This window comes from Acomys russatus, chromosome 17 (assembly GCF_903995435.1).
Source record: "Acomys russatus chromosome 17, mAcoRus1.1, whole genome shotgun sequence".
Taxonomy (NCBI): Eukaryota; Metazoa; Chordata; class Mammalia; order Rodentia; family Muridae; genus Acomys; species Acomys russatus.
In genome coordinates, this window is record NC_067153.1 from 43234695 (window position 1) to 43247282 (window position 12588).

Below are 12588 nucleotides of genomic sequence, written 5' to 3' on the forward strand. Positions count from 1 at the left end.
GGCCTGGCTATGAGGAGAATGGGGACCCAGGTATCAATGCCCTAAAGCCGTTCATTTGCTTAGCTGTGTGGTGTGGAGGCTGGAGGGCACCACGGCATCCATGGAAAAGGCTCTGGAGCTGGATAGGACCTGCCCTGGCTTCTTTCTGACTTTTGATGTGGTCCAGGCTGTCCCTCCGAGGGCGATGAACCACGAGCAGCACTCAACCTCTCACCTGTCTGCTTGTCCCTAATATTTCTTCTGGAGCTTACAGCTCTCGGCGTCACCTCCAGCCCCTTTTGCTGCTCTGTGTAAGGGCTTGAGGTCTTAGAAACCGCTGTTAAGCCCAGACACACACAGTTTTTATTTATTTGTTTATTTATTTATTTATTTATTTTGGGTCTTTGTGCAATAATCAGTGTCCCTGGCAGAGCCAGGGCTTGAACTGGGGCCTGGAAGGAGGCAGAGGCTACCTTGTCCAGCAAGCCCCCAGCCTGGCTCTGCTGCTGTGACTCTCACTTCCGGTCACTGTACAGTTTCTACAGTGTGAACGAGCGTCCCGCCCCTCCCCCTAATCACTGAAGGCGCTGGTCCCTGCTGGCCCAGATGGCCCGAGCATAGAGAAACCAAGATGCACCGCCAGCCAGCGCTGTTTTGAATAAAAACCCAGAAACCTATTTAGGACCTCCTCCATGTTTCTGCTCTTCCTTCCCCGCAGGGCTGGGGTTGTGCTGTTTATTTTCACCCACAAGGGCAGAGCGATAGTCTCTTCATATGGTGCAGCTCTGGGGTCTGAGGTTTTGGGGGATCCAGAGACCCTACGGTAGGATCTTCTTGTAGTCAGGGTCTGGGTGGGGTTCAGGGATGGGAATGGGGCAGGGGATGGACAAGCTGCTTAACCACGACACTAGCTGCCGAAGTCATACAATTGCTACTGTCAGGACTCATGGCTACAGAGGACAGCAACTCGACTCAAATGTGCTTATGAACAACAACAACAAAAAAGATGGGGGCTGGAGAGATGGCTTACTGCTTGTCGTGGTCACTGTTCTGCTGTTATGAAGAGACACCATGGCCACAGCAACTCTTATAAGGAAAGCATCATTTACTGGGGCCGGCTTACAGTCTCAGAGGTTTAGTCCATTATCATGGCGGGAAGCACTGGGGCACACTGGCAGATACGGTGCTGGAGAAGTGGCTGCGAGTTCTACATCTGGATCCGCAGGCAACAGGAAGAGAAAGACACTGGGCCAGCCTTGGGCTTCTGAAACCCCAAAGCCCACCCCAAGCGACACACTTCCTCTAGCAAGGCCACGCCTACTCCAACAAGGCCACACCTCCTCTAATCCTTCTCAAGTAGTGTCACTCACTAATGACTAAGCATTCAAATATTATATGAGCCTGTGGGGGTCATTCTCACTCAAACCACTGCATTCCTCTTATAGAAGCCCAGGGTTCAGTCCCCAGCACTCATGTCAGGTGGCTCACAGCTGCCTGTAACTCCAGGTTCAGGGGTCCAACAGCCACTTCTGACCTATGTGGACTCCTACATGCTTGCGGTCCACATAAACTCATGAAGGCACATATAGGTATACATACAAGAATATTTAAAAAAATAAAGGAGAGAGAAAAAGTGAGGAGAACAAGGAAACAGAAAAAAATAATGTAATGGTTCAAGTTTTTCGGGGAGTTTGGTTTTTCTTTTTTGAGACAGGATTTTTCTGTGTAACTCTGGCTATTCTGGAACTTACTCTGTAGAACAGGCCGGCCATGAACTCACAGAGATCCACCTGCCTCTGCCTCCTGAGTGCTGGAATTAAAGGCGTGAGCCACCACCACCACCACCACCACCACTACCACCAGGTATAGTTCAACATTTTAAGAAGCCCAGATGCAGTGCAGGCTTCAGGTGCTGTGGGACCAAGGGCTCCTGCCGAGTCACCAGGACACAGTCTCTCTACCTCCTGATTCTGCTGCTTCTGCATTTGTTCCTTCCTCTCTGAGGCCATTAGCAGCCCCAGCCTTGGGCTGCTCCATCTCTTTCGCACCTCTTTCTGGGCTGCCTGGCAACACCCTAAGACAAAATCCTCCTTCAGCCTTCCTCGGAGTTGAGTAAGGTCTACACCATGCCATAGAGGCACCGTGCTGGCGTTGGCCAGGCCTGATGATGCACTCACTCTGAGGTCCAGGGCAGAGGTGGCTGCTAAACTGTAGCTATGAAGTAAGGTCGAGGTCCTGCGCTCATGATGAGCTCCTGGAAATCGTGGCTTTTAATTTTTGCCTTCAACAGGACACATGGGGCCCTCTGACAGACTGGTTACCTGCACGTTGCCAGCTGGGGACACAGGAACAGCCAAGCTGGCAGGTAGAGGACCAGGGTGGACACCTGTCTCTTTTGAGCATTCCCCATTTCTTTAGGGGCTGATCAAGGCCTGGTGGGGGGTGGGGTGGGAATCTCACCAGGATGGCAGGCACGGCTTCTAGCAAGGCATCCCCTTTCCTGAGGACTCTAGACAGGGGTGACCTGGGGCCAGGACTCCTGAGCCATCCTACCTCATTAGCACCCTTGGTCTGAGCACCTGCTGTATGAATATCTGGAGATCCCTATCCACTGACTATGGCAGCTTTTGGAAGCAAAAGAAACCAATGCACTGTGACTGAACAGAGAACCAGGTTTCCTCTCCAAATTCATGAGGATATTGGAACACCTACTTCGGGCCTCTGCCTCCATGCAGGGGCAGGGTTGGTATGTGTGTAGGGAAATGTGTATTTGCCTGTTTGAGGATCTGTGTATATATGTGGTGGCTGACTGTGTTTATATGTGGGCATGTGCGTGTGTGTGTGCAGATGCAAGCACCTGCTTCAATGCCTCAGGGTTACAGGCTGTGTATATGTGGGCATGTGCGTGTGTGTGTGCAGATGCAAACACCTGCTTCAATGCCTCAGGGTTACAGGCTGTGTATATGTGGGCATGTGCGTGTGTGTGTGCAGATGCAAGCACCTGCTTCAATGCCTCAGGGTTACAGGCTGTGTATATGTGGGCATGTGCGTGTGTGTGTGCAGATGCAAACACCTGCTTCAATGCCTCAGGGTTACAGGCCCCACAAAGGGAGCTTTATTCTCATCTTACAGATGAAACAGTGAGGCACTCTTTAGAGCAGGCTGGGTCCTGAGTCCATGTATGTATTCTTGGAATGTGTGATTTGGGGCCAGTACCCCCATCCTGAGCCTTATTCCTGGGGCACCTACCTGGTATAGGTACCACAGCTGAGAGAAGCGCCCAGCCAACCTTTCTCCGGCAGCTTCTGTCTTGTCCCATTATCACAGACCTGCTGATGACTCCTCTGGGTGCTCCCTGGGGCCTCTGACCAGCTTCTTTCTCATCACACTTCTGCCCCTCCTGGCTCCTCAGCTTCAGAAAGCCCACTCATTGGTGCTGCTCCTGGAACTCTGAGTGTGGCCTTAATGCCTCCTGCCACTTCCTTGGAATCAGCCCATGACCAAGCCAGCATCTCTCTGGAGTAGCTTTCCCCCTCCTCTCTCATCACTGCCACCACTCAGACCCTATTATTCCAGATGGCCTTGGATTGTCACACCACTCCCCGGCCCAGCTCCATCAGGTTTCCTGACTACCTTGCCTCTCACAGCTCTGAGATAACACTCCGGCTCCCTTCTCCCTTGTCTCCTGCCACCCCTTCCTGCTCCTTTTTCCCATCTACCCACTCTGCCTCTTGAGTTCCCGTGCTCCAGACTTCAAGGAGACCTCTTGGAGTGAATGCAAGGCTTTCTGTTTCCTTGCTATCTGGGGTGTACGGGCGCTACCATGCAATGATGACATCGCATGTGGGGGATTCACTTCCTCTACAAAGCTGGGAGCTCTGAGAGTGGTTTGTTTCTGTGCCCTGGAGGACAGCTCTGGACTGGGCTAGGTGAGAGTCTAGATGGAATTTGGATGGGTAGATGGATGCATGGATGAAGTGATGAAGGGAAGAAGAATGAACAGAGACAAAGGGATGTTAGGACTGGTAGCAGAGACATGGATGGAGGGGAGACTGGGGAATTGGTAGCTGGGATCAGTTCAGTGGCTGCGTGGGGTTCGCAGTAGACAGAAGGGAAGTTGAGAGCCAGAGGTAGGAGAGCCTGCCAGGACTCTTCAGAGGCCTCATTTTGCTGTGATCCCAGAGCAGGATTGGGGATAGAGGCTCACTGTGTGCTACTGGCCATGTTGTCTCTCTCTCTCTCTCTCTCTCTCTCTCTCTCCCCAATGCCCCTTTGGTTTCATTTCATCTTTATGGCCTTCACTGTTTGACTTGGCAGCTCCAACTACCTGCTCCCCTACTTTGCAGGTGGCATATCAGAATGGCACCCACGAGTGCCAGGCCAGCCCATTGAGCTGCCAGGGTAATAGCACATCCAGTGTCTTCCTGTCACACATTTACTGCCCAGTGGGAGGAAGAGGGACAGTGTGAGAGCAACAGAAGCTGCTAGGGCCAATGCTGGGGCCAAAACAAAGCCTCTAGTAGGTCCTGCCTCAGCTCCACCCACTCCAGCAAGGAGACTGACTGACAGGTGAGTGTGTGGCTCCACGGACTGTGGCACGGGTGAGTTGACCTGAGGTCTGGGCGGGTCTAGTGCCTGGCTGGGTGACCCAACCCTGTTTCTTCTCCTACCCATTTGCAATGGAATTAGAAGCCAGTGCCTGGCTAGTAGAGATCGGCTTAAAACAACAATCCAAGAACATTTTAAGAGAGTGATAAACTTCAGCCATCAGCACTTTTTTTTTTAAATTTAGACCTGAATTCATGAATTTTAACCACATAAACACAGGCGTGTTAGGTATTAATATATGTACCATTATGCAAAACCAGTGTTATGGCTGTAATGAAAATTAGATTCTGCCTCGGTGGTGGTGTTCCAGGAGGGCAGGCATCCTTTGGTTTCCAGCACTGTGACCTCTGGTTGCTGTTGCCATGGTAATGGTGCTGCCATAGAACTGTGTGCACCTGAGGCTGGGCTTGTGGGGTAGGGTGAGGGCAGACCTGTATTCCAGCCCTGCTTATCAACACTGTTCCTCAAAAAAGAGGGACTAGTGGCCAGTGGCCAGAGTGAGAGGCTGAGGGGGGAAGACAGTAAGAGAATAGGGGTGCAGCTCTTCACCCCCATGCTTACCTCCCTCCTCCCCTCTGCACTAGGCAGCTCTTTCAGAGAGGCAGTCTTGATGTACCTACTGTGTGTCAGACCTGTGCTAGGCTCTGGGGATATAAATAGCATCAGGTGCCTGTGCTTGTGGAACCTGCCATGTCAGAGGGAGGGTCCGATGCAGAGAGACAGCTGCCCCTCAGAGCAAGGGCCAGATACATAGCCAGAGGCAGAAGCAGGGCCATCTTAGATGATGGGGCAGAGGAGTGACTGTTGGTCCATCTTTCTACTAGCATGGTCTGCGGTGGGGGGCAAGATGGGGGTACCTGCTGGATGAGAAGGAGGGGGGCTTGGAAAGCAGCTGCCACTCCTTCCAGATAAGGGGCAAGAGAGCAAAGCCTCCTTATTCCCTGTGAGTTTCAAATAGGATCTGGGAGTGAGCTCAGCCATAGAGTGCTTGCCAGGCACACACAGGACCCTGGGTTCCAGCCTCAACATTAGAAAACAGAACAAGCAACCGTAAAGGATTTGTTGGTGCAAGTGTGTCTCATGCAGTTAGGGACACACGCCGACAAGCCATTTGTTGCCCACCTGACATTTGGATTTATCGGGGCGTCCTGTATTCCCTTCGAAGTCCAGGCGGCCTGGGAGAGAGCGGCCTGTGAGAGTTGCAGACGAGGCCACATCTGTTCTTGTGGCCCTTACCTCTGCCCAGGTCCTGTTCGAGGCAGCTTGTTGTCCTATCTCCCCTACGGTCCTTCTCAGTCTGAGCTTACGGGTACATGGCATCTAGTTGATATGCCATGTGACATCATTCTTGTCACTCCATAGTTGAATGGCTTGGCTCTGTTAGCTTCGAGGACCTGTGTGATGCCATCCAGGCCCAGAGGACACTGGTCCTTACCCACTGTGGAATTTCACCTGGACCGTTCTGTCTCCACCCTGCTTCCTCTGCCAGGCTCTCCTCAGCTGGTTCACTCTTCTCCAGCCTTTATAGGCCAGTCAGACATTGCTGACTTGAGAAACTTCCCCACAGCTCTAGCTTGATACCATTCTGTGCTAACCCTCAGCTCCCTGCTCTGCAAAATTTTAGCCATATCTCCAATTCCAAGCCACACATAAACCAGGCATGAGGGCACACATATGTAACCCTAGCACTTAGGAGGCACTGACATTTAGTCTGGCGCGGTATAGCACACCTGTAGTCCTAGCACTGTGGGAGGCAGAGGCAGGCAGATCTCTGTGAGTTCAAGGCCAGTCTGGTCTACAAAGAGAGTCCAGGACAGCCAAGGCTACACAGAGAAACCCTATCTCGAAAAACTGAATAATCAATAATAATAATAATAGTAGTAGTAGTAATAATAATAATATTAATATTAATAAAGTTCAAGACTATCTCTAGCTGTATAATGAGTTTGAGACCAGCCTGGGAATATGTGAAACTCCATCTTAAAAGACAAAAACAATTTAACCATATTTGGTTTTATTGTATTAAATTATACTTAACACAATAGGATATGTCATCTTAGCCATTTTAACCATCTTAATTACTGCATTAAATATATCCATGATGTTGTGAAGCCCTTTCTAACATCCATGCCAAACCTCTCATTTTTCCAAACTGAGGCTCTGGGCCCCTCAAATACTAGCTACCCATTTTCTCCCTCTACTGTTGTGTGACACTATTCCTGGGGGAACTAGTCAAAATGTTTTCTCACCCCAGACAAAGTAATGATACCATCAAAGTCCAAATTGGGGAGTCAGGTCATTGGGGTTACTCACAGGAGGGTATGGGCAGTTTTAAGGCAGCTGAGTCATCTAAAGCCCACCCAATTCACCAGAGCTGGGGCTCCACAGCTCTCTGCAGGGCTTGCAAGTGGCTTGACAGCTCTAAGACTCTCTCTTCTCTGCCACAGCCTCTGAGGCATATATAGTCTTGGGGAGGCCCTCCCCCCCGCCTTGTGCATCTGGTAAGTTTGTGAGAGTTGTTGACTTCTGAGACTAAGCTTCCCTCCAAGATAGAATTTCAATCCCAGGGAAACTGCTACACAGCACCCAGGTCCTGAGGACACACCTCCACCCCCACCTCCACCCTGCATGCTTCTACTTTTTCTAAGCACGGTTTCTAAGTACTTCACGCTGTGGAATCACAGTGTTTGCCCTTTCTTTGCATCCTATCCTGAGGTTGAAGGAGGCCCTAGGAGCGTTCTGTAGACGTGCATCCACTGTCTCCCCACTGTTGATAGGCACCCGGTTTGGCAGCTGCCTTTTACCTGTGGTGAGCTGGGCTGCTGCAAGCGTAGATGCACAAATCTCTGGTTACTTCCTCCTTCCTGCAGCAGCGTAGATGTACAAATCTCTGGTTACTTCCTCCTTCCTGCTTCTCCCACCTCTATCACCCAAGTGGGATCATGGCGTCAGCGGGAAAGCCCTGCCCGGTTCACGAGAGCTGCCGTGCCATTTTCCAGGGTGCTGGCTCCCCTGCTCACCACAGCAGCTCACCTTTCCCTGCTCGAGTGGGTCCTACATGGGGGAAGGGGGTATCTCTCCTGCCCCTTTCCTCCACTCTTTAGCTGGTTTCTGCCTGCTTGACTTAGGGAGGGAGGTAATGACTTTGTCAAGATGTCCTGAGGTTTATTTCAAAAAGTCCAAAGGAGCACAGGGATTTGCAGAGGAGGGAGAGCCTGCCTGGTGACCCATGGGGAGAGGAAGGACACGGTGGACATCCACTGTCTAGCCTGAAAGGAATCTCGAAGCAGAGTCCCTACAAGTTGGTGCCCTGGGGGCATGAAGGGCTTGAGGAGTTAGCGTCTCTGCTTCTGAGGCACACCCTCAGACGGAACAGCTAATCTGTCTTTGGGAGGCAGATAAGTGGGTCCATGTCTCTTCAAGTTTCCTCCAGGGTTTGAGTACCTCCACAGCGAATGGCCCCCAAGTGGGCCCCAGTTCTCCCAGCAGGGTTGGGTCTGGTCTCCTCCGGGCAGCAGGCCTAGGCTGGGCCACACGCTGTTCCTGCCTGCTTGGCAGAGTCTCCTTATCTTTAGGGCCAGGCAGGAACACCTGAGGATGAGGCTTTTGTGTTCCCCCTTGCAGACACGGAGGTGGCAGTGAGCAGCGAAGAGTCCTGCTGGTACTGACATTTTGATTTATCCAACTACAGGGGCGGGGGGCGGGGGAGAACAGGTGTGGGGGGGCCTCAGCCTTCCCTGGCCTTTCAGTGTTTTGTCTGTCACATCCGCGAATCTCGAATCCATTTCCCCAGCCGCAGCCTCTGTCTGACGCCCTGCCCTCTCCTGAGCCACTCTTAGGCCCAGTCACAGTGCATCACCCTGATCATCACAGCACCTAGGGCAGTCTGCCCTGTCACAGTCACGCTCCACCCAGGAGTCCTCTACGCTCTTTCTCCTCACACTCTAGTCTCCAGCATCTCCAGAGAAGATCAGGACTCAGGCTCAGGTCCAGTCCTGGGTGATGGTGGATCCAGGGTGGTCCTCTCTGAGTAACCCAGGGACAACATACTACAGTGATGTCTCAAGTGTGGGAGTGCTCTTCCGTGCACAGGGTGCACTGGGAGGGGTGGGTGCCTTAGTCACTCCCTTACCCAGGCACCTCACTCTACATGTTGCTGGATGGAGCATATGTACAGGGCTGATGGGAAAAGTCAGACACTCAAAACCTTGGTTAGCTTTGGGCCAGGGCCCAGCCTTCTCTAAACCTATGGATGGGACATGTTCCCACTGGATGTCACATGGAGGGACATTGGCCTGGATCTGTCACTAGGGATTCTGCTTCTACTGGTGATAGGCAGGCGTAGGCATTTCAAAACCACGCTGAGGGAGAGAGGCTTCACTCAGAGGCTCAGCAACGGCCTTGATCACTCACATGGCTGCTGTCTTTAGTCAGGGTTACCATTGCTGTGATGAAATAACCATGACCAAAAGCAAGCTGGAGAGGAAAGGGTTAATTTGTCTTACACTTCTACCTCACTGTTCATCATTCAGGTAAGCCAGGAACAGAACTCAAACCTGGAGGCAGGGACCTGGAGGCAGGGACCTGGAGGCAGGAGCTGACGCAAGAGTGCTGCTTACTGGCTTGCTCCTCCTGGCTTGCACAGCCTGCTTTCTTGTAGAACCCAGGACCATTATTTCACAGATGGCACCACCCACCATGGGCTGGGTCCTCCCCCATCACTAATTAAGAAGATGCTTTACATCCGGATCTTAAGGAATCACTTTCTCAACGGAGATTTCCCCCTTTTCGGATAACTCTTGCTTGTGTGAAGTTGACATAAAACTAACAACCAAAGCTGTCATCTCCTAGAACCCATGATGCTATCTAATTCCCTCTCCTGTGGGTGTACTGGAACCAGGGACTTGTGTCCAACTAATTAAGAGTGTAGGCAGTGATGGGATGTCACTTCAGTTGGCTACCCCAGCCTGCTTTTAAAAGGCTCCCTCACAAGTAGCCTAGTTTAGTCTCAAACTCATTACGTAGCTGAATATGACCTTGAACTTCTGATCCTCCTACCTCCATACCCTCTAGGATTACAAATCTGTGCCATCATGCCTGCTCTGTGTGCTGCAGGGGATTGAACCCAGGGCTTTGTGCATGCCAGGCAAGCACTCTACTAACCCAGCTACATGCGTAGCTCAATCTATTTCCTTCTTGCTCACACCTGCTGTAGAGGAAATGAACTGTCAGTTCTGAGCCACTGTGGAGAGTGTCCTTTTTGGACAAAGAATCAAAACAGTGGCGTCATCCAGATAGCTTTCGGTGAAGGACTGAGATCTTTGGCTAGAGGTCTTCAAGTAGCTGCCCATACCCATGTCGGTGGCTGGGAACAGAGATGAGAGGGTACCCGTGGGTGAAGTCACCTCCGAGTGGCCTGCTTCAAGGAGACTCTGCAGGATCTGAGCGACTGGTGAACTGTGGGTGAGAAGCAGGGAGGGGCTATTCCCTGTAGCTATGACCAGATTGGCCTTGAACTCACAGCGATGCTCCTGCCTCTGCCTCCCGAGTGCTGGGATTAAAGGCGTGTGCCACCACGCCCAATCCCTTTATTCTTTTATCTTGAAATCCAGAGGCTTTTTTCTTAGCTGTTAGTACCCAGAGCAGGACAGACACGGATCCTGTCAGGGTAGGAAGTACAGTGACTTGGAAAGGCATGCTATAGGCTGTGCCCAGCTGCCAGCGGCCTCTGCTTTCAGGAGGACTGACAGATCATCTCAGATGTGACCTCAGCTCTGACTTGATCTTCCTGCTGAGATCTATACCCTGTGGCACATGGGGCAGTGTAGAGCACATGCCAATGTCTTCAGAGTGGTGCTTTGTTTTCAGAGCAGCTGGCCTCTGGCCACAGCTCTTCCTACTTCCCAGGGCAGCTGAATAGAGCAAGCCAGGTTCAGAGAACCTCTCACTAAGAACTTTCTCAAGAAAGTCTAGCCAGGCTCACCGCCGCCTCCCCTGGTCTTCCATACTGTAACTCCTATATTTTGGGTGGGTAGAGATCAGGCTGGGGTGGATTTGTTACATACGGTATGGGTGTGGGGAGCACAGCATTCTAGATGTCAACCCAAAACTCTAGGCTTGTCCCAAGTTGGCTGGAGCTCGCTGGGTGTGATGGTGCTTCCTCTCCCTGTGATGCCCTAGACTCTCTGGGTAGTTGTCTCTGGGCTGGGCTGTGACCCCAGCCTGAGTGGCACTACAGCAGTTCACTCCTCTGCCCCCGCCCTGGCTTCTGAGCCTTCACTTATTGGCCAATGGAGTCAGATGTCCTTCCTGCCGACTCCCACAGCTTTTCCCTTGGCTGACATCATTTGAACTCCCAGACCATTTCCATTAGCTCTGGCTGCTGTTACAACAGACCACAGATTGGGGTGCTGATGGGGTGATGGGGGCTATGAGGGTGTTACGCAGTAGGTATTTTTCTCTCACACACACAGTTCAGGAGGCAAAGATATCAGACAACTTAGGTTCTCAGTACCTAGCGAGACTCCTCATCCCGGCCTGTAGACATAGTCCTGCCAGGTCTTGTGACCTTAGCCTGAACCAAGCATCTCCTGAGAGACATCTACTGTCTACTGTGGGCCCTCACATCCCTTCTTCCTTTGTCCCTGTGAGGAGACAGCTAGCTCTGATCTTTTCTTCTTGTTGTGAGGATACTATTTCCATTATGAGGGCTCTACCCTCATGCTCTCATCTAGTCCAAATCAAAGACCACCTCCTCTTATACAGAACTCTTGATTTGGAACTTGGGGACTCCTCAATGTATGAAATTAGGGCATAAACATTGAATCCAAAGCAGAAACCAGCCATGGACTCCTGAAGAGTGGCAGGTGATCTGGGATTTGGCATAGGGGCTGCAGCAAGGTGGGACGGACAATGGTATGCCACCGAGGACTCATGTGGGACTATAGGACATGCTATAGTTTGAATCTGAAGTGTCTCCTTATGGCTCGTGTTTTGAATTGCTTGACCCCAAGCTGGTTACTCTGTTTTGGGAGGCTGTGGAGCCTCTAGGAAGTAGGGTCTACCTGGTGGAAATAGGCCACTAGGAGCCTTTGGTTCCTGCCCCACCTTGATTTTTGGGTCTATCATGATGTGAAAAGTGTCCACCATGCATTCCCACTGCCGTGATATCCTGGAGAGGCACATGGGGCACTTGTGGATTGAAGCTATGCCTCAAAACAAATACCTCTTCCCTTGTGTTGTTTCTGTTGGGCGTTTTAATTACAGGGACCTAAAAGTGGCCAATACGGTGCATGTGTACCATGTGCTGTCTGACAATTATCCAGTCCATGATGGATTATGTGCGTGATGGTGGCCGTGCCGCACATTCTGAGCGTATACCCAGCTGCACCACCCAACTTTGGGCAAGCACATACTGTGACATTTGCACAATGGCAAACTCTCCTAAATGATGCATTTGTCAGAATTGATCCTATTTTATTACTCAGCGTGTTTTAAAATATTGGTGTGGGATTGGCTGGCATGATTGTGGGAATGGCAACCTCAGAATCCAAGAGGTGGGGTGCGGTAGGCAGTTGTCACAGTCTCAGGCGGATTCCCCATTTAAGTGGTGGGATGAGTTCATTCGCATCTCCAAGGGCCCTCTCCTTTACTTCCAGGAAACTGACTGGAAATGAGGACATCTACAAAATACCGCCTAGAAATACCTAGGTTCGTGTGTGATTACACACTCATGCCCAGTAACCCACCATGTTGTCTTGGAACCAAGGGCCACAGCTTGGCTCAGATTTCAACTCCAGCCTTGCTAGTAGCAGCCCATTTGGCACAATCTCATCAGCCATAGGCTGCTGAGAAGGGCAATGGAGGGGGTGTGTGTCAGGTCTTAGCTGGGTCTCCTCCTGCTTGCCTGTCACCACAAGCACTCTTCAGGAATGTCACCAGCTGCTGGAAGGCAGTCCAAACCTCCACAGTGATCAAGGGATTGATGGTTTCTTGACATGT